The following is a 20,834-nucleotide window of genomic DNA, read 5'->3' as shown; positions in this document are numbered from 1 at the left end:
ATGTGCAAATGGGGAGAGGGCAAGAGAGAGGGAATCTCAAGCAGGCCCCCCATGGAGCCCAACATTAGGCTTAATCCCATGACCCTGAGATCCTGACCTGAGACAAAATCAATAGTTGCACACTTAACCAACTGAGCCACCCAGGCACCTCTTGGATCAGGATTCTTAACTGTCCCTTGGTAGATTTCCATGAGTATATAAAGTATGCAAGTGCATCTTTGGAGAGATGGTCAATAGTTTTCTCTGCCAGGTCTTTCATCTTGATAGCTCATTTATTTTTAGTGCGGAATAATATTCCATTGTCCAGATATACTACAATAGTAGAATTCAGCTTAGTGTAGGTAACAAGGCCTTTTGGAGTGGGTTATAGCTTTGTAGTAATAACACTGAAGTTGAATGATGCATTTTGGATAGTGGGACAAATACTAATTTCTGCAGACAAAACCCTTAATGATGATAATATCCTTAATGATTATGCTGCCCTCAAAGAATGTAATCATAATAAAGAAAAGTTTGCAGGGATTATAGTGACAAATCCCAAAGCAGTGACAGCAGCAGCCCCAGTTACAACCCAAGCATCAAATCCTGCAATGACTGTTCCAGTTGATTCATCCATAGCAGTAACTATAGCTCAAGCCCCAACCACTGTCTCAGCTTTGTTCCCCACTTCTTCATCCATACGCATTGCTCCAGCATCATGGACAGTGTCTTCTCACCCTGCACCTCCTAGTGCAACTAAGCAAGAGAAACTTGCACAGAAGTCTTTGGATACTCTGTTGACTACCACTAGCCCAATACCAACCTAATGGCACATAAGGGAATTCTTCTCATTAAAAACTTTTTTTTAAGGTCCAAGAAGAGCACTTGTGACAGGTTGGTCTTATGAGAACATGGCAATAATATCATGTCAATGAGCTAGTTTCCACAACTCTGACAGAGCAGCAATTATCTTTTACTTTTTTAACTTTAATCAATTATTTAAAAAATTTGCATTACTAGTATTCTTTTTTGGAGCAGTTTTAGATTTACAAAAAAATTGAGCAGAGTTGGGTTTGGTTTGCTAATATCTTGTTATGATAAAAAATCTGAATACAGATTTTTGCATCTGTATTCATGAGAGATATTGGTCTTTGGTTTCTTTTCTTTTCTTGTAATTGTCACTGTCTGGTTTTGGATAATTTTGGCCTAATAGAATGAATTAGGGAGAATTTTCTCTACTTCTGTCTTCTGAAGGATATTGTAGAGAATTGGTATAAATTTTTCCTCAAATGATTGTTCGAATTCAGAAGTGAGCACAGCAAAGCCTGGAGCTTTCTCTTGTTAGGTATTGTTTTAATTCCTTTAATAGATATAGCTTTATTCAAATTATTTTTTTTCTTTTGTGAATTTTAGCAGATTGTATCTTTTAAGGAATTGGTCCATTTTATCTAGGTTGTCAAATCTGTAGAGTTGTTCATGGTATTCCTTTATTATCACTTTAATATTCGAAGGATCTGTAGTAATGTACCCCTCTCGCTTCTGCTACTAGTAATTTGTGCTCTCTTTTTTTAGAGAGAGGCTTATTAATTTTATTGATAGTTTCAAACGACCAGTTTTTGGTTAAGGTTATTTTCTTTTTTGGTTTCTTAGTTTCATTTTGTTGATTTATGCTTTGATTCTTATTATTTCTTTTCTGCTTTTTACTTTGGATTTAATTCATTTTCTCTTTTCTTATTTTATAAAACAAATGCTTAGATTACTGGTTTTGGGTCTTCTTTTCTAATATGTGCATTCAATGCTATAAATTTCTCTCTAATCATCACTTTCACTCATCCCACAAATTGTGATAAGCTGCATTTTAATTTTTAGTTAGTTCAAAATATTTTAAAATTTCTTCTGAGATTTCTTCTTTGATCCATGTGTTATTTAGAAGTATGTTCTTTTAATCTCCAAATATTTTGGAAATTTCCAGCTATCTTTCTGTTATTGATTCTGGTTTAATTCCATTATGGTCTGAGAGCAGATACTATATTATTTATGTTATTATAAATTTATTAAGGTATGTTTTATAACACAGCATGTAGTCTATTTTGGTGAATATTCCATGTGAGCCTGAGAAGAATGAGCATTCTGTTGATGTTGGATGAAGTAGTGTACAGATGTCAATTATATCCAGTTGATTGATGGTGTTGTTGAGTTCAACTATGTCCTTACTGATTTTCTGTATGCTGGTTCTGCATTTCTGATGGAGGGATATTAAAGCATCCAACTATAATAGTGGATCATTTATTTCTTCATGCAGTTTTATAAGTTTTCCCCACATATTTTGATGCTCTGTTGTTAGATGCATGCATGTTAAGGATTGCTGTGTCTTCCTGGGGAAATGACACATTAATCATTATGCCATGTCCTTCTTTATCCTTAATAAATTTCCTTGTTCCAATGTCTGCTGCCTAAAATTAATATAGCTATTTCCTTTCTTTTGGTTAGTGTTAGCATGCTATAGCTCTCTCCATTTACTTTTATTCTCTATGTGGCTTTGCACTGATATGGATTTTTTGGAGACAATGTATAGTTGGGTCTTGTTTTTTGATCCCCTCTACAATCTCTGTCTTGTAATTAATGCACTTAGACCATTGATATTCAAAGGGATTCTAGATACAGCTGGATTAATATCCAGCATATTTATTACTGTTTTCTATTGCCGTCTTAGTGTTTATTCCTATTTTTGTCTTCCAATCTTTTTTCTGCCTTTTGTGGTTTCAGTTGAGCACTTTATATACATCCATTTTCTTTCCTTTCTTAACATATTGGTTACATTTCTTTTTTTATTTTTAGTTGTTGCTCTATGGTTTGCAATATACATATAAGTAATCCAAGTCCACTTACAAATAACACTGTTCTGCTTCATGGGTTGTGTAAGTACCCCATAATAACAAAATAACCTAACTCTTCTCTCTTATCCTTTATATCATTGCTGTCATTCATTCCACATATATATAAACATAAATAAGCATATATATAATGGAATTCATTGTTTTTATTTTGGACAAATTAGGACCTACCACAAAAACTAAGAATAAGAACAATGTAAGTTTTTATTCTCCGATGCTCTTCCTTTTATAATACAGATCTGAGTTTCTGATCTATATCATTTTCCTTCTCTCTAAAGAACAGCTTTTAATATTTCTTGCATGGCAGGTAAACTGACAACAAATTTCCTCAGTTTTTGTTTATCTGAGAAAGTCTTTATTTCTCCTCCATTTTTGAAGCATAATTTCAAAGATTACAGATTCCTAGGTTGGTGTGCTTTGAATTTCCAACACTTAAGAGCATGGCAATCTATGGGGCACCTGGGGGCACAGTTGGTTGATCTTCTGACTCTTGGTTACTGCTCAGTCATGATCTCGTGGGTTGTAAGATGGAGCCCAAGTCAGTCTCCATGCTCAGTGGGGAGTCTGCTTGAGATCCCTTCCCTCTGCCCCTCCCCCCACTTGCATGCGTGTGCTGTCTCTAAAATAAATAAATATTCAAAAAAACAAAAAGAATATTGCAGCCCACTCTTCTTGATTGCATGATTTCTAAGAAGTCAGATGTAATTCTTAATTTAGTTCCTCTATTGGTTTGGTGTTTTTAAACTCTGGCTTCCATCAGCATCTTTTATCTTTGATTTTTCTGTATGAATATGATATGCCTAGATATAGTTTGAATATGACATGAATATTATATGCTTAGATATAGTTTTATTTGTTTGAATAAGATATGCCTAGTTAGAGCTTTATTTGTTTTTGTTTTTTTGAGTTTGTTTGTTTTGCATTTAATTACTTGGTCTTCTCTGAGTTTCCTGGAGCTATAGTTTGGTATCTAGCATTAATTTGGGGAAATTCTCTGTATTTTTTCTTCAAATGCTTACTCTTTCTCTTCTTTCTTTTTTGTTTGGTATTCCAATTCACATATATTACACTTTTTTTTTTTTTTTTTTTACAGTTCCTAGTCTTTTCTTGTTTCCTTCAGTCTTCTTTTCTCTGCTTTTTAGTTTTGGAAGTTTCTAGGGAGATACCCTCATGCTCAGAGATTCTTTCCTCAGCCATGTTCAATCTGTGTCTTTTGTTTCTGTTACGCTGTTTTTGACCTCTAGCACTTCTTTCTCAGGTCCTTTCTAGTATTTTCCTTTTATCTGCTTACATTGCCTATCCTTGAATACTGTCTACCCATTAGAACCTTTAGCAAATTAACCATAGCTGTTTTAAATTCCTGCTCTAATCATTCCAACACCCCTGCTATATCTGAGTCTAGTCCTGATGCTTGCTCTGTCTCTTCAAGGTGTTGTCTTTGGCATGCCTTAATATTTTTCTCATTAGCAGGAGATGATATATAGGATGAAAGAAACTTCTGTGAACTAGCCTTTAGTAATGTGGTGGGAAAGTGAATGGGGGAGAGATGGAAATGTTCTATGTGATTATTAGATCTCAGTCTTTCAGTGACCCTAGGCATTGGACTATGAACTTCACCCCTTATGTGAGACAGAATGGCTAGAGAGGACTGGAGTGGGTTATTTCCCTTCCCGCAGGTGAGTTAGGCTCTGATAAAACCAAGGCAGGTAGGCTCTGGTTAAATAGTTTCTCCTGAGGGCAGAACTTATTAGGAAGAAAGGCATGATGTGATTGTTTCATGACACACACACCCCCTTACTAGAAAGCACAGGAGATTTTTGTCCTCTATTTATTGTGAGAGTTTGGTAGAGCTCCAGGAGGTAAAACTCATAAAATTGTAGGGCCCACTGATGACTGGGTCCCTCTGGAGTTTTTATCTCTCAGAATCGTCCACACTAAACTTCCAGCAGTTCACCACTTGCAGTTCAGGTACAACACAGGACTGCTTCCCATGGAGGTTTTTCTCTCACTTTGTCTCTCCAGTTTTAAAGACAGGGAGTTTGCTCTGACTTCCCTTAGGAATCTAAGAAGGGCTGTTGATTTTTCAGTTTGCTCAGCTTTTCTTGTTTTCTTTTTGATAGAGTGGCAACTTCTAAGCTTATATGTCGAACCAGAAACCACAAGTCTCTGACAATAGGGTTTTTTTTTTCTCAATAAATTTTATTAAGCAATGTCTTAGGATAACTAGAAAGATCTGTATGATTTGACATCATTTGACATTTGCAAGCCCCTTCAAATTACTATTTGAGAAGGGTGAGATCACATCATAAACCATATCTCCTTTATTGTTTTTACTGATTCCTCCCTTTATATTCTCCAAATGATCACACTACTCCTTGACAACCCTCCAAGACAATCAAGAACAATGCAATTATAATGTAGGCTCCTCCTCTTACTGCTTCCTCCATTAATCAAGAGCACCAAAAATTCTGGGGAATTTATTTTTCTCCACTTTGTTGCTTACCTGGTGTTTTTGGCTTAAGGGCAAGACTTTACTATATTATGGATATCAAAGAAAAAAATGTAGCTGAAACTATATTATTGGATTCCAGAAACTTTTTGTAAGTTGTGATTTAAGAATGAAATTTCAGCCCCCTTAAAAGCATTTAGCATTTGCAAAAATATTCTGAAGAATTTCCTTCCTTTCCACACCCATGTGCCCATCATCTGCTGGACACTTAGGAATCCTCAAGTGTTAGTGTGTATCGCTATGTGTAAACAACATATTAGGTGCTGGAAAATGAGCATGAATGCGTCCAACAAGACTTCATTGCTCATTCTTTTAGACTCATAATACTACCCCAGAGGGAGATAGGGAGAGTACCCTGGAGATCATACTGGAAAATCCTGCAACACCAGTTTATTAAAAAGATGTTTCTTTATTTGTATAATTCCACAGTTCTGCTTAGGCTATGAACACAGTCCCACAAAATCAACCATTTTATTTAGATTTTTAACTTCTAGATGGAGGCATATTCTGAAAACAAGTGTAGTTCCTCTCAGGCTTTGTGAAAAAAAAAAAAATCCCAATGCCCCCAATGCCCCGTATCACATTTCCAGAACTTTTTACCTGAATATAGCAATTTGAGGACTTTCCCCCCAATGTCTTAAACTGGAGTGTAATGCCAAGTTGTACATAATTAACTTCTGAGGGATCACATGCAACAAATTCAGCTTTGGGGCTGTCTGGGCTTAAACAGATATTTCTGGTAGTGGCAGAAAACATCTGTAGGTATCACTCCCCTATGTTAATGAAGGCAGAAACATTTAGCAGTATTACAAATTAAAATAAGAAAAAGAAACATAAAATAAAACAATAACCCTGTTCTCTCTGAAGCAGAACTTGGAGGAGGAAGCTATTATTATTATTATTACCACTATTGCTACCAACAAGAAAATTCTAACTCCTCTTGCTACCTGTATATTCATTTGGTACTTACTATATGCTCTTCTATCCCTTGATATCTCAATATCTCAAACATTTGTTTCTTTAACTTTATTGGGAACAAGAGATGAATAAGATTCACTTAGTATTCTACCTACACGTGTTCAGAAAACTATCACTAAGTGTCTGGAAATGTCAAAACCAGGTAAGCAAATGTGCTTTGATCACTTACACATTCAATAAATATAACATGAACTACAGCATAGAGTTTGAAATTTTCCCACCTTTCATGAGGGTGTATAAATAAAAGAGGCTTAACGAAATTTCATCGGGTAGTTTCTGGAATTAAAACAACTGGGCTGTTCGCCACACCCCACAGTTTGGAATGTAGACAATCAGGATTTAGGGGGTGTAAGGCTCCAGCCAAATTAAGATGATGCAAACCATTGCGTTAGATGATGGAGAAGGTCTGCTTTCCTCCTACTCAAAATGCCTGGGAAACAGGAAATAGGAGTTCAGTTAAGTTGGCCTTTCTGTAGTAGAAAAGTAATTGCTGCATGCCAGAGGACAGTGAATGAATATTATTGATGATTCTGTGATCAAAGGAGGCTTAGCTTTTGCTGTTGTGACAGCCATTTGACTGCTGCCTTGCAAATCAACACAAATTGATATGTTCGTGATGATGCACAGTTACAATGAAAATAACCTAAACTTGCTCTTAATTTTTGCTAGGGGAAGAAAAAGGCCAAGACATGTCCAGGATGGAAGTAATTCAGAGTCCTCTCAAAGGCATGTAAAAGTTAGCTACGCTAGAGGGTATTTTAGTCAATGTGGAGATTATGCTGGCATAAAGATACCTAAAGTTTTAGTACTCAGTTGCATTTTGAGGCTATCTAGTATCTTATTTGGCGGTAATTTCCTATGGTGTGCAATCTCGTTGGGAGGCAGTATCTTATTTCCTGCTACATAGGGCAAAGAGAACAGGATACACCCTGGTACTCAGGTAGTGATAATGATTTAATCTCTTCAATTGGATATTTCCACACATGACTTGGAATATTTACTCTGTGATATATACAAGGATAGAAACAATTCATTTTGAGCAGCAGTGCCACATCTGGGTTAGATGAGATGTTAAGAGATGCCCCTTCAGATGAGCCTTCCATCAATACAGTTAGCTCCTGATAGCACCTAGGTAATTACGTGTGTGTGTGTGTGTGTGTGTGTGTGTATGCATATGTGCATATGTACATGCTTGAATATATATCTCCTTAAATGTGTGTATATATATTTATATATAGTCTCAAATCTACCTACTGACCTACCTACCCACCTACCTATTGCCTTAAGCTAACCACAGTATATTTCTGCTAGTTATTATAAGACAACATCCTAATCGATACAGAACATAGACCAATACAAGCAAAGTATCCCTGGGCAAATATGGAGAAAATGGGATTATCTATTCTGGGGGGGCATATAGTTACAAATCCTATAATAACCTGGTAGGGGAGTTTACTGATCCACGGGCAAGAGTGTGAAGCTTCCAATTCAATCATCCTGTGTTCATTTGGGAACAAGCTCTAGGAGACAACACTGTTGCTACCCAAGTGTGATAGCAGGAATTCAAAGACTGCATGGTAGCATGGTTCCTTCTCATAGAATTAGATAGTTTAGAAAAAAGGAATTGGAAATTCCAAATATCTGAATTGGAGATCTTAAAATAGGATATTTAGGTGGTTTTTGCCCATTTTCCATTAAACATCTATTGTCCTCCGAAGTAGATTCCCCTTTCTTGCCTGGTAGTTCTTTCTCAGTTGCTCAAAGATTATTCTGTTACAATCTTACTCAAGTGAATTCCTTCAAGAGGAAGCCCGTCACCCATATATCACTCCCCATGGCTACTTTATCCAGACCTGTTCCTAGAGCTAGGTGTCAATATAGCAAAGGACACGAACTACAAATAAAACCTTACAAGTTGGATTGATGTCATATTCATGAAGAAGAATCAGAGAGTTACTGATTTGTATTGGAAAAAGTCTGGAAGATATGTATAAGAACAGATTTTAGGGTGCTCATCCAAGGCCGAGCCATTTTGAGATCACCAATACCAGTCGCTTAGATAAAACTCTCTCTCACCACACTATGAATGTTGGTATTTATAACACTTTTTAAAACTTTCTCATGTGTATGTGAAGAAACTAATAGAGTTAATCACCATCTCCAAGTGACTATATAAAGAAACACATTTGAAAAATTGCAAGTTTAATGGGTTGTGCGATTTTGAACATTTTATCAACTGTTCTCTTTCAATTCTGCTGTTTCCTCCCCTTAGCTGCCTACACTTGGTTTATTTTCCATCACAACTACCAGTGGATATATTCAGTCTTATTAGGCTACAGGGAAGAATTAAGGAATGGCTGTGTGTACCTTTTAGAATTCTTTCATCCTATTGTCTGAAACTCAAGTCTTTCCTTCCATCTGGCCACACAGAAAGAGAGAGTTGAGTACGAAAATATTAAAGCCTGTCTTCATACACTCACTGGACACTTCTCTTCTGGATTTCTTCATTTCTAACTCACTTTTCTTTGTTTTCTTTCACCATCAGACATTGCCCTTGTGATGGCCCTAACAAAATTAGTTTTGTTTTATTTCACCATCAGACAGTGGCCTAGTGATGGCCCTAATGCTCAAGCCTTTGCTAAATTGTCCTTGATAGTAATTCTCTGGGAACTGTTTTTAGAGGATGGGCAGTCTTTCTTTCCACAGATTTAAGCAAATTGCAATTTAATGCTTTTCAAAATAGAAAAAAAAAATAATGGCTGTAGTTATTTTTATGAAAGAAAAGAAAAACCATTGGCCTGAACTCTACAAAGCACCATGAGATACATAGCCACCTGTGTGGCTCAGCGGTTAAGTGTCTGCCTTCAGCTCAGGGCGTGATCCTGGGGTCTCGAGATCGAATCCCACATCGGACGCCCTGCGTGGAGCCTGCTTCTCCCTCTGCCTAGGTCTCTGCCTCTCTTTCTGTGTGTCTCTCATGAATAAATAAAATATTAAAAAAAGATATATAGTTATAATTCTTTCATGTTCTCAGGAAAGGAATAGCCTTTATTCTCTTTAAGAATTAGTATGAAAGTGGGACACCTGGGTGGCTCAGCACTTGAGCATCTGCCTTTGGCTCGGGTCATGATCCCAGGGCCCTGGGATCCAATCCTGCATTGAGCTCCCGCAGGGAGCCTACTTCTCCCTCTGCCTATCTCTCTGCCTCTCTCTGTGTCTCTTATGAATAAATAAATAAGGTCTTAAAATTTAGTATGAAGGCAACAGTGAGATAAGACAGAAGAAATCTAGGAAGGTCAAAATGACATATCCTCTTGGAGAATTCAAAACAATTATATATATAAGTAGGTTGTTGTATGTGATACTATGGACTTGTTTTAAAAAATACAAAGACAATATTATCCTATCACTCTAAGAATGCATGCTAGATACATCATATAAATTTACACATTGAATTACAAATGCTATTGAAAAAATTTTTAAAAGATTTAATTTATTTATTCATGAGAGACACACAGAGAGAGGCAGAGACACAGGCAGAGGGAAAAGCAGGCTCCATGCAGGGAGCCTGATGTGGGACTCGATCCCAGGACCCCGGGATCATGTCCTGAGCGGAAGGCAGATGCTCAACCGCTGAGCCACCCAGGTGTCCCAATGCTATTGGAAATTTATTGCATGCACCCTCATTCTATAACTAGGAAGGTGTATTAGTGAGTTCTCCAGAGAAATGGAATCAATAGTATATATACATAGTATGTAGAGGGAAAAATAAGTTTCAGGAATCGACTCACATGATTTTGGGGGCAAGTAAGTATAACATTCACAGAGCAGAAAAAAGCTGGAAATTTAACTAAGAGTTGATGTTGCTGTCTTGAGTCCAAATTCAAGTAAAAATTCCATACAGCTGTTTGAAGACAAAATTCCTTCCACTTTGGGAAATCTTAGTCTTTGCTCTTAAGGCCTTCAATTGTTTGGATGAGGCTCACCTACCTTCTGGAGAATAATCTGCTTTACTCAAAATCTACTCTCACATGTTAACTACATTCAAAAAATACCTTTATAGCAACATCTAGATTGTTTGACTAAAAGATTAGGCATCATAGTCTGCCAAATTGACACTTAGAATTAATCGTCACAGAAGGTTTGGAGGGAAAGAACATTTTGTATTTAATCTGGTTATAGTTGCTTGTGGTCTTTTCCTTTGTGGTCACTATGCTCAATTGACTTTACTGAATATTTGAAACTATGGTGAATATGTTACATATAGAGTCACATTTAGTACATTTTACTATAATATTCAACCATGGCAAATTTTCCCACCCAATATACTTGAATACATTAGGTCCATTCTTTTCTGCAAGTGAGCATCTGGTGGCTCATGCTTTGCCCAATCACTTAACACAGCAGCCCACATAGAAAATAGTGTAAAGAACAGAGTAGACAAGTACTAATTAAAATTATACAAATAAGAATTGTGTCCCCAAAGATGAAAGAATGAGAACATTTTGTTCTGACATATTGAGACTCAGATAAATGAATTAAACAGGAAGACATACCAGGATATTTTAAGTAGGTAGCAGATTATAAACCTACATAGTAACTGTCATGTGTTACAAGTCACTTCTGTTGCTTAGAAGAGCCTACTCTTAGTTATATCTGGAGACTGGGTATCAAGAACTTCTGAAAACATACTGATCTTTTAAAAAATCAAATTCCACCAACACTAATGGCACAAGGCTAGCTGTATTGTTTCTTTAGAAACTGGATCGCTGCACTCTGATATGACTTGATAATTTATGTGCTACTCAGAATTATTTTTGTTCTACATCTTGCAATCAATTCCCACACACAACACATTAGGAAAGTCATTTCAACAGATTGTCAAGTAAAGAAGATAACAAAAGAAAGCCAAATATCTGAATGACTCATGTTTTGGCTCCTATAAGGAGGCTTTATTTTTGTTTGTTTTTGTTTTTATAATGAACAAAGATGCAATATTTTGCTCTGAATTCTTTCGTGTGATAGCTAAAATTCCCTTCTGCAGCACACATTGTAAGTAATTTTATATTACCTTGGTAGTTTCATGAATGTCTTTTCTCGCTGAGATTCCATCTGTGTCCAGTAGAAGGAGCACTTAGCTAAAAAGAAAATAAAATAGACTTAAAACAAAATTTCTAAAATGCTAGCAGCCCTGAGACACAACTCTATTTCAGAGACAGCTGCTCTGAACCTAGGCTATAGTTTGTGGATGGGTAGTTTTAGGTGAACCTGATTCAGGATGTAGCTGTTAGGCCCCAAACTAAAATGTGGGCCTGGATTCACACCACCTTTGGTGACTTTATCTCTGGGAGGTTCTCAAAACTGCTGGTCAGGCTCTTACTAGCTAAGGTATCCAGAGGAAAAATTGTCCCCAAAGCTAGGATCATCTTTGTGGACTTTTATCTTCTTTTGAATATTGACCTGATAATTCTTTACTAAAGTAAAGGGGTATGTAGGAGGTATGTTCCAAGACCTCCAGGGGATGCCTGAAAATGCAAATAGCTCTGAACTCTGTATATATTATTTTTTTTGTTTATGATATCAATGATAAGGTTGAATTTATAAATTAGGCACATAAGAGATTAACAACTAATAACAAAATAGAACAATTATAGCAATATATACATAATAAAAGTTATGTGAATGTGGTTTCTCTCTCAAAGTATTCTATTGTACTGTACTTACCTTCTTGTGAAGATGCGAGATGATAAAATGCCTATGTGATAAGATGAAGGGAGGTGAATGACGTAGGCATCGTGACATAGGGTTAGGCTACTATTGACCTTCTGATGGCATGTCAGAAGGAGGATCATCTGCTTCTAGACCAAGGTTGATCTCAGGTAACTGACACCATGAAAAGCAAAACCAAGTTTAAAAGAGAACTATGTATTTTGTGAGCTTTCTGGTGCTGTCTGGCTAATGACTTTTATATCATGTCTAGATTTTCTGTTAGTAGCAATGTTGGTTCAAAATACGTAGTCCTACCTTACCAGAAGTAGAGTGCATCACTATTTCTTAACTCCCTTATATTCTTCCTGACTCTCTTAAATTTGGATGTGCACAATGACCACCATATTGAAGACGAAAGCCAAGTTTTATGAAATCTAATCTACATACTATAATGTGGAAAGTGTTTTGAACATCATTAATCTCATTTTGCTGAGCTGGAATTGTGCTTGTTTATTGATTGCCTTGGAGCCTTGGCTGGAATTTTCTTTCAGTTTAAAAAGCCTCCCTACCTGAAGGTTGCCTATTCTCTCCTACCCATAGCAGAAAGGTTTGGCTCAGGGCCAACTCCATCCATGACTTCTTCTACCTCTCAATTTTATTTGATCTCTCCCTATTCTGAAATACCATTTTACTTATTCTCTGGGTGATACAAATACATCGTGTTTTTACTCATTAAGAGTTGGCAAGTGTGGTGGACAAGATGATTTTGTTTGCAACCCTGGATTGCAAACTCTCCTAAGACAGGGTTTAAGCTCTTAGTGTCTTCCTCTGAATTTATTTGGATGCTTTAGACAAAATAGGGAGTCTAAATTTGTTAGAGACATCACTTTGAATATCCCATTACAGGTTAGAGATTTCCCATTGCTCTCTGGATCCCATAGAAAATTCTGACCATTACCTTAATTCAATGTATTTCTCTGAGAGAATTTTAACTGGTATGTGGTATGTGCGTTTTTTCCCTCCATTTTTAATCGTTATGACTTTCAGTGCATATAAAAAATAACTTGAAACCCATGATTTCACAAATATGGTTATGATAATATGCACAGCATGAATAATAGGCATTTAATGAGAAGAAAAAGGGATTTTTCAAAATTCACATGGGTGGTAGATAAATGTGGTAGGCTGATTGTAAAAAGAGTTCCCATTTGCTGACAATGTGACTTTATCACTCCTCCTATCCATTTCCCAACCTTTGAATCTAGGCTAGTCTTCTAACTTGTTTTGGCTTACAGAATGTGGTGGGAATGACAAGATGCTATTTATAAGCCAAGGCTTCAGAAGACTTGCACATTTTTGCTTCCTTGAAAACTTGCCAAGAAATTAGAACAAGCAGAGGCTAGTTTGCTGGATTATGAGACCAAATGAAGCTGAGCTGGGTCTTCTGAGCTGTGGACAGGCTGCATCAGCCAGCTCTCAGGCATCCTCCCTGCAGCAGCCCCCTGACAGCTGCAAATGCATAAGTGAGCCCAGCCAAGATCAGCTGGGACTCGGTTCAAATCAACAATACCATCCAGCTGACCCACAGACTCAGGAGCAAAAACAAATATTTATTATCATATCCTGCTGAAGTTTTATTAAATACTAGTACTATGACAATAATCTACGGCCATACCATCCTGAACGCACCCGATCTCATCTGATCTTGGAAGCTAAGCAGGGTCAGGCCTGGTTAGTAATTGGATGAGAGACAATAGACAATGAATATAGAGAATGACTAAAATTTGAGAAACACTGATTTCTGTGATTTACTAGCTATTGTCTGCAATCTTTCAATTTGTATTATATAATATCACCTGCTTCAGAATCAACTTCAGAGTGTGGGAGAAAAACAGATTAGACTTCAGAGTCTATTTCTTCCAGTTTTCTTCCCTATAGAATTCTCTTCCAAATACCTTTCTTTACCATGACTGCAGAATTTTATTTTTTTAAAGATTTAATTTATTCATGAGAGAGAGAAAGAGGCAGAGCCACAGGCAGAGGGAGAAGCAGACTCCATGCAGGGAGCCCGATGTGGGACTCCAGGATCAGGCCCTGGGCTGAAGGCAGTGCTAAACTGCCGAGCCACCTGGGCTGCCCCAGAATTTTAAAGCAGTGACAAGGTAGGGACAGATGAATGAGGTACAAAAGAGATAATCAAAAGGAGGTAGGCAATCCAGACAAAATCGGTTTTAAAATGTTCATTAATCTTGTTAATTGCTTAAAAGTTGGAACTCCAGCTATGATTGGTCAGTAACCCTTCCATTTCTAAAGGAGATCTGAACTGTTATTTCTCTCTTTAACTAGAACTGTTTCCTCAGAGGTATCACATTCATTATTCAGAACGCTGTGGAAAAGGAGGAGGATTGAGTTTGGAGCCAGATAGATCTGATTTGTGTGCTGGCTTCACTATTGTCTCCATGCATTGGGGGAGCTGCTTTATCTATGAGCCTCAGTTTCCTCCTCTATAAAATCAGGATAACATGTTTTTTTTAAAAAGAAACTTAAGAAACTATATAAAAGATGATAGTTACTTCCTCCAAGGCAGCTTGTTGTTTCTTAGACACTGAATGCCTACCGGTACTCCTTCTTGACTGGGTAATATACTTCTCCAACCACCCTATCTTAGTCCATGTGGGCTGCTGTAACAAAATTCTACAGACTGGGTGGCTTATACACAACAGAAATTTACTTCTCACAGTTCTGGAGGTTGGAAGTCTGAGATCAGGTTCTGGTGAGAACCCTTCTTTCTGGTTGTATTCTGCTGTCCCCTCTCTGTGTCCTCAGATAGTGGTGAAGGGGCAAGAGAACTCCTGGATTCCCCTTTATAAGAGTGCCAATTTCATTCATGGAGCGTCCCCCCACATGACCTAGTTACTTCTCAAAGGCCCCTCACTACTTTGGAGATTAGAATTTCAACATATGAATTTGGGGAAAGACAGGAACATTCAGTGCGTAGCATGTCTCAAAACACAATGACAGTAAAGGGACCTGAACTCTCTTCTTCCAAAATCACTTGACTTTGACTACAGACACATCCCCATTTTACCCTGTTAAGTCAGGTTCACTTGCTCTGTAGTACTCAGTTTATTGAAATTGTTAAATTGGTCACATTTTTTCCAGTATTTTCCTAGGTTTGGAGCTAGGTTAGACAAGATAGTAATCCCAACATGATTATCCTTCTTTTAATTTTTAAAGAATTTCTCCTGTTTTTATCTTTTTTTTTTTTTTTTTAAAGATTTTATTTATTTATTCATGATAGACACAGAGAGAGAGAGGCAGAGACACAGGCAGAGAGAGAAGCAGGCTCCATGCACCGGGAGCCTGACGTGGGATTCGATCCCGGGTCTCCAGGATCGCGCCCTGGGTCAAAGGCAGGCGCTAAACCGCTGCGCCACCCAGGGATCCCCTGTTTTTATCTTTTTATTTAACTGTAGATATATCTTTCCAAGATCATCTTGGGTTCCAAAGAACTGAAATTATGTTAGATGCATGTTGCATTTCAAGACTGCAAACATGAACATCAATATAAACTAGAACTTCAAGACTGAAAGGAATCTTGGAACACATTTTGTATATTGTTATTTGGTCAGCATTATTTAGAACCTCACAATTCAAAGATTTTGGATCACTAAAGCTCAACCTCCTTGTGGGAGTCAGATTCTCCAGAGAAATAGAACCAATAAACGGGTTTATTATAAGGACTTGGTTCACACAATTATGGAGACAGACAAGTCCAAAATCTGCAGAGCTGATGTCCCAGTTTGAAGATCATCAGGTAGAAAAAGCTGATGTGCCAGTTTGAAAGCTTGTAGGCAGGAGAATTCTCTCTCACTTGGGGAAGAGTCAAAGTTTTAATTCGGGCCTTCCACTTAACTGCACACGCAAGTCCCACCCACATTAGGAAGGACAATCTGCTTTACCCAGTCTGCCAACTTAAATGTTAATCTCATTCAAAAACTCCCTCACAGAAACAACTAGTACAACATTTGACCAAATATCTGGGTATCCCTGAAACCCAGGCAAGCTGACACAAAAATTAATCATCACATTCCTCATTCTTCAATGAAGATCTGAGGCCTAGTGAAATGTAGAGATTTTCTCAAGATACAAGTAATGACATGTAAGATTCGAACCACCTGAAAATGTTTGAAATCGGATCAGCAAGAGAAAAAAAAAAAAAAGAGAGGAAAAAAGTCTTGGTTTGTAGTATTTGCTTGTTTCCATAGTAGAAAGGAGTGTAGTGATGGGAAGGAAGGGAAAAAGAATGAAAACAAACGAACAAAAACAAAAAACCAAGAGGGATTTTGCAAGAATAAAATGTGCCATGGACTGAGCAATGTAAGAGCAACTTTCTGTTTCTAGAGGACAAAAAGAAGAAAAGAGGTAGATCTGAAGACATTTACTCAGCCAGCATTAAGTGATAAACTACATCACATCAATGCTTTGAAGTCTTACCCTCAGACCAGAGACAGGAATCCACTATTAGAAGGATGTGGGTTAGTTCAACTCACAGTATAAACCAAAGCTTTACAATTAAACAACTCTTTCTGAGAAACCAACCTAGTCACTGTGGGTGTGGCTTAACATTTCATCCCCCTAACCCCTCCCCTCCCTGATTCAGCCAGACAAGATCCAGGTCTGTTCATGGAGCCTGAGGGTGGGCCTTAGTGGCACCTTTTTTTTTTTTTTTTTTTTTCTTAGTGGCACCTTTGAAGTAGGCTAGCCAGTTCTCATGGCCTCTCATCTTACTATTAAGAAAACAGACACAAAACAAAGTTTGCTTTTAGTTATAAATTTTAAATTATCAAAACCAAAAACTGGGAAAAACTGTGCTAGTTTTAAATATTTCACTTTAAAGTGCCTTTGTTCAAACTCTAAATCATTATATAGGACTGCCCCGGTGGCTCAGCGGTTTAGCGCCGCCTGCAGCCCAGGGTGTGATCCCGGAGGCCTGGGATCGAGTCCCACTCAGGATCCCTGTATGGAGCCTGTTTCTCCCTCTGCCTGTGTCTCTGTCTCCCTCTGTCTCTTTTTGTGTCTCTCATGAATAAATAAATAAAATCTTTAAAAATAAATAAATAAATCATTAAATAGTAAAGATAATAAGGAATGTCACAGATTTAAGAACCAGTTCTATTGATGTTTGAGGCTCAAACGATTACATAGCCCAAATTTAACTTACAAAATGTGTAAAATCCACGTCAAATAACGAATACCAGTATTTTCTTGAGCTATGCTTATTTCTAGATGTTCTCCCAATGTACAAATATTCCAAACTGGAAGGAATTCAGGAAAACATTTCTGAGTTCAAAGAGCTAAAAGTCTGATTTAGAAAAACAAACAAATACCTATTTAACTATGGATACAATCAATTGTGCTATTTGTTTTTCAAGAAGCACCCTGTGATATAAACATCTCTTCTCCCAAAGCAGAGTGTCATCTCCTTGCCAACATACCCTCAGAGATGGTAGTGAATTAGCAGATCTCTGAATCTCCACGTGTGCTCTACTGACCAGCAGCATCACCAAGTTAAATCTGCAAATTCTTGGTCCCACCTGAATCCAGCTAAATGGGAAGCTGTGGGGGTGGGGCCCAGAGTGTCTTAACAAGCCCTCCAGGTGATTCTGATGCGTGCTATCATTTGAGAATTAATGCATTAGGTGATGCTTTTTCTTTATAAGACCAACACCCCCCAGAAACCACTTTCCCATTCTCCTCTCATAAGGTAAAACTCCACAAAACAGAGTTTGTAAGGGAAAGAAGGTTGCTTTTTAGCGAGGGGTTAGGTTATACATTTTCAACTTATCACTCACCTCTTGGCCCTTCTCTCTCCCAACCAAACTATTGTGATGTCATTTCTCCTGAAGGGCTTATAGGACTCAGCATATAACTGTATTCACAGGTATGTTTTAGTGCAGTGAAAAAAAGCAAAGCATAATCAGCAAAGAGAAAAGGCATCTGGGACAAAGTCTGGAGGAAACCAGGTGCAGACTTCCAGAGGTCCTCTCCCAGGGGAGTCACAAGGGATGCACTTAATTCCTGCGACAACTAGCCAAGACAACACATGTAAAATCTTGCCAAACAGAGAAGCTCATTAGAGACCCCTTGGTCAGGGCTTTTGATGTGGGCTGATCATGTAGTCTCACCTTTTCCCTAATGTCTACTAAAATTCCAGACTCCCAGAAGGAAAGCAGGTGTTCATCATAAGCCAGACTGTGTAAGCAGTTAGGCATAGTGAGCCACTCTTACCAGCTCTGGGCATGGTGAGAGCTTCAAAGTCCAGCTTTCAGATGCCAGCCAAGGACCAACTATGTAAGCAGACTATTCAAAGGATAGCAGTCAGGCCTGTTATGTCAACTGTTTTCGGTACAATTCCTTTCTCTTACCTGTATCTATAAAATGACATAATGATTAAATTATATATATATAATTATGTAGAGCTCTGGCTGACTCAGCATGATCCCTTAACTAACATTAACTAAGGTTAGGATAATTTGTGTTGAAGAACACATCCAGCCACTGGAACCAGATGTTGACAGTCAAGGTGGTCATAGTCCATCTTTTTTTCTTCTCCCGGGGTTTACTATATTGTCCAGCACACAGTGGATGCTCCTTAATTATTTGGTGATATGGTAGTGTTTTCTACCCTTCAGTCTAATCTCACTGTTTTTTTACTCTTCAACTCCTCCCATGTGAACTTTCTTGCGATTGGTTTAGTCTTGAGTCAGTCTCTAGAATGTTCCACCATATAAAAGATTTACTTTCCATCGTCACCAATGACAGACATTTTCCCCAAAGTTATATGGGAAAAATAGATCTATTTCTTGTCTTAAACCTTCTAGCTTCTCCTATAGTTGATGCCTAACCCCTGTCTGAGCTCAGTTCCAGACTTAGAAAGTGTTCACCAGCATTTTTAAAAGAATCTCCTTACTTCTGTTACTTAGACCTTCATTTATAGGTGGTCAGAGTTATAATCTTGCAATTGTTCTGAATTCTTCTTGATGTTATGAACTCATCAGCCTGGCTTACTACTTATTGTGTGGAGCCCTTTTAATTTTCAGCCGTGTCACTGTTTTATTTTAAAACTACTTCAGAGCAAAACACTTCCTGCTGGTCGTTAGCATCTTTACATTTTAGTGCATCTTGCATCACCTCGCCTTACATAAGGGTATGTGATCATCACAAAATCCCTTAGCCTTTACTAAAAATATCTACTGAGGGTCTATACTGTACATTAAATTAAACTTAACTCATTAGTCTATCCCTAATATCTCTATTAGTTTTTAAACTTCTTTTTTTTTTAAAAAAAGATTTATGTAACAGTGGGAGCACATGTGAGTGGGGGAAGGGGCAGAGGGCAAGAATCTTCAAGCAGATTTTGCACTGAGCATGGAGCCTGCTGCAGGGCTCGATCACCACCCAGGATATCATGACCTCAGCTGAAACCAAGAGTTGGATGCTTAAGCACCTGAGTCAGTCAGGCTCCCCCTCATTGTTTTTTTTCCTAAAAGTTCTCTACCTTCAGCCAAGAAGAGCTTCCAATGCCATCTGTGAACAAGTTCTCTCAACCAGTCTGAATCCAATAGTTTCTACAAGGTCTAACTCCACTCACTTTCCATGTTCTCTAACTTCAAGTTTGCAAAGAACGGTAGCGCCCTCCTAGTATACTTTTTTTTGGGAATAGCAGTTTCCAGCAACGTCAGAGTAAAAGCCAAGCCACCCATTAGGCTATGGATGCTAATTATAAGGCCCCATTAGGGCAGAGGAGCTAAAGGGAGGACCAACCTCAGCAGTGCTTTGCTTAAGTGACCAACAGACCCACATTTAGCCTGATCAGTGGGGCTGCAAAAAGTGTGTTGATCTTTTTCTCCATTTACGTCGTCCCAACAGCTAGGGAAACCATCTGCACAGTATTAACATATTAAGTAGGAAGAGGGCTGACAGGGGTCATTGAAAGACCAGCCCACTTATTTTAAGGGCAAGGAACACGAAGTTCAGAGAGATCAAGTGATGGCAGTCCTCCCATTTGCCAACTTGGCTATTTTATGAGAATTTTAAAAAGACATATTTTACTCAGTATCCTTTACTTTCCTCAGCCAGAAATGTTCACGACAACTATCCAAATGTAAGACCACAAACTCAACCAGCAGCGTCTGCAGCGGCCGGGTTGGCAGCTTTGTTGGCAGCAGAACTAGAACTAGAACACGGGCTTCTTTAGATTACGGCCAGGGCATGTGTGCCACGGTGTCTCCCTATTGTGACATTGCTTTTTTTAAAAATAGCCTATTTCTGCATTTAAAAAAATCTTCATACTGAATGTTACTTGAAGGAAGGAATCATTTCTTCCATTTTCTTTGGCTCTCTGATAGTGGCCTTGTGTGTAGGCTCTCAGTAAGTGTGTCTTGCATAAACTCTGCCTACAAGCCTCAGAGGCTCTTCCTCAACCGTTTGGCAACATTGCCCCCCAGGTCTGCTGCCCTCCTGCATGGTTCTCATTCTTAATCACAAGAGTAGCATTAGTGAATTGGTGTATAGCTCACAGGCAAAATGCTTTTAAGGTTCAGCAGATGGTTCACTTTTGCCTCTCCTGATTTATCTCTTGTCAGGTGAACAGCCTCAGTCAGTGTCCACCTGTGTCCCATTATTAGTTAAGTGCTCCAGATTCTTCTTTCAAGATATCTTTCTCATGAGCTCCCTTACTTCCTTTTTCACTACCATCCCAT

The 20,834-nt window shown here is 38.0% G+C and overlaps 1 long non-coding RNA gene across 1 annotated transcript in view; it reads right to left on the bottom strand.

The window, feature by feature from the left end:
- Nucleotides 1-12,239, bottom strand: part of LOC144301756 (uncharacterized) — a 45,040-nt gene extending 32,801 nt beyond the window's left edge. The window contains exons 1-2 of the long non-coding RNA XR_013368537.1: nucleotides 12,085-12,239; nucleotides 11,432-11,498 (exon numbers count right to left, since the gene is read on the bottom strand). This is a non-coding gene — a long non-coding RNA (uncharacterized LOC144301756). The remainder of the gene's footprint in view (nucleotides 1-11,431; nucleotides 11,499-12,084) is intronic.
- Nucleotides 12,240-20,834: the final 8,595 nt, after the last annotated feature.

Source organism: Canis aureus, chromosome 30 (assembly GCF_053574225.1).
Source record: "Canis aureus isolate CA01 chromosome 30, VMU_Caureus_v.1.0, whole genome shotgun sequence".
NCBI classification, from domain to species: Eukaryota; Metazoa; Chordata; class Mammalia; order Carnivora; family Canidae; genus Canis; species Canis aureus.
The sequence above is the reverse complement of the archived record's forward strand: the minus strand, read 5'-3'. Positions and strand labels throughout refer to the sequence as shown.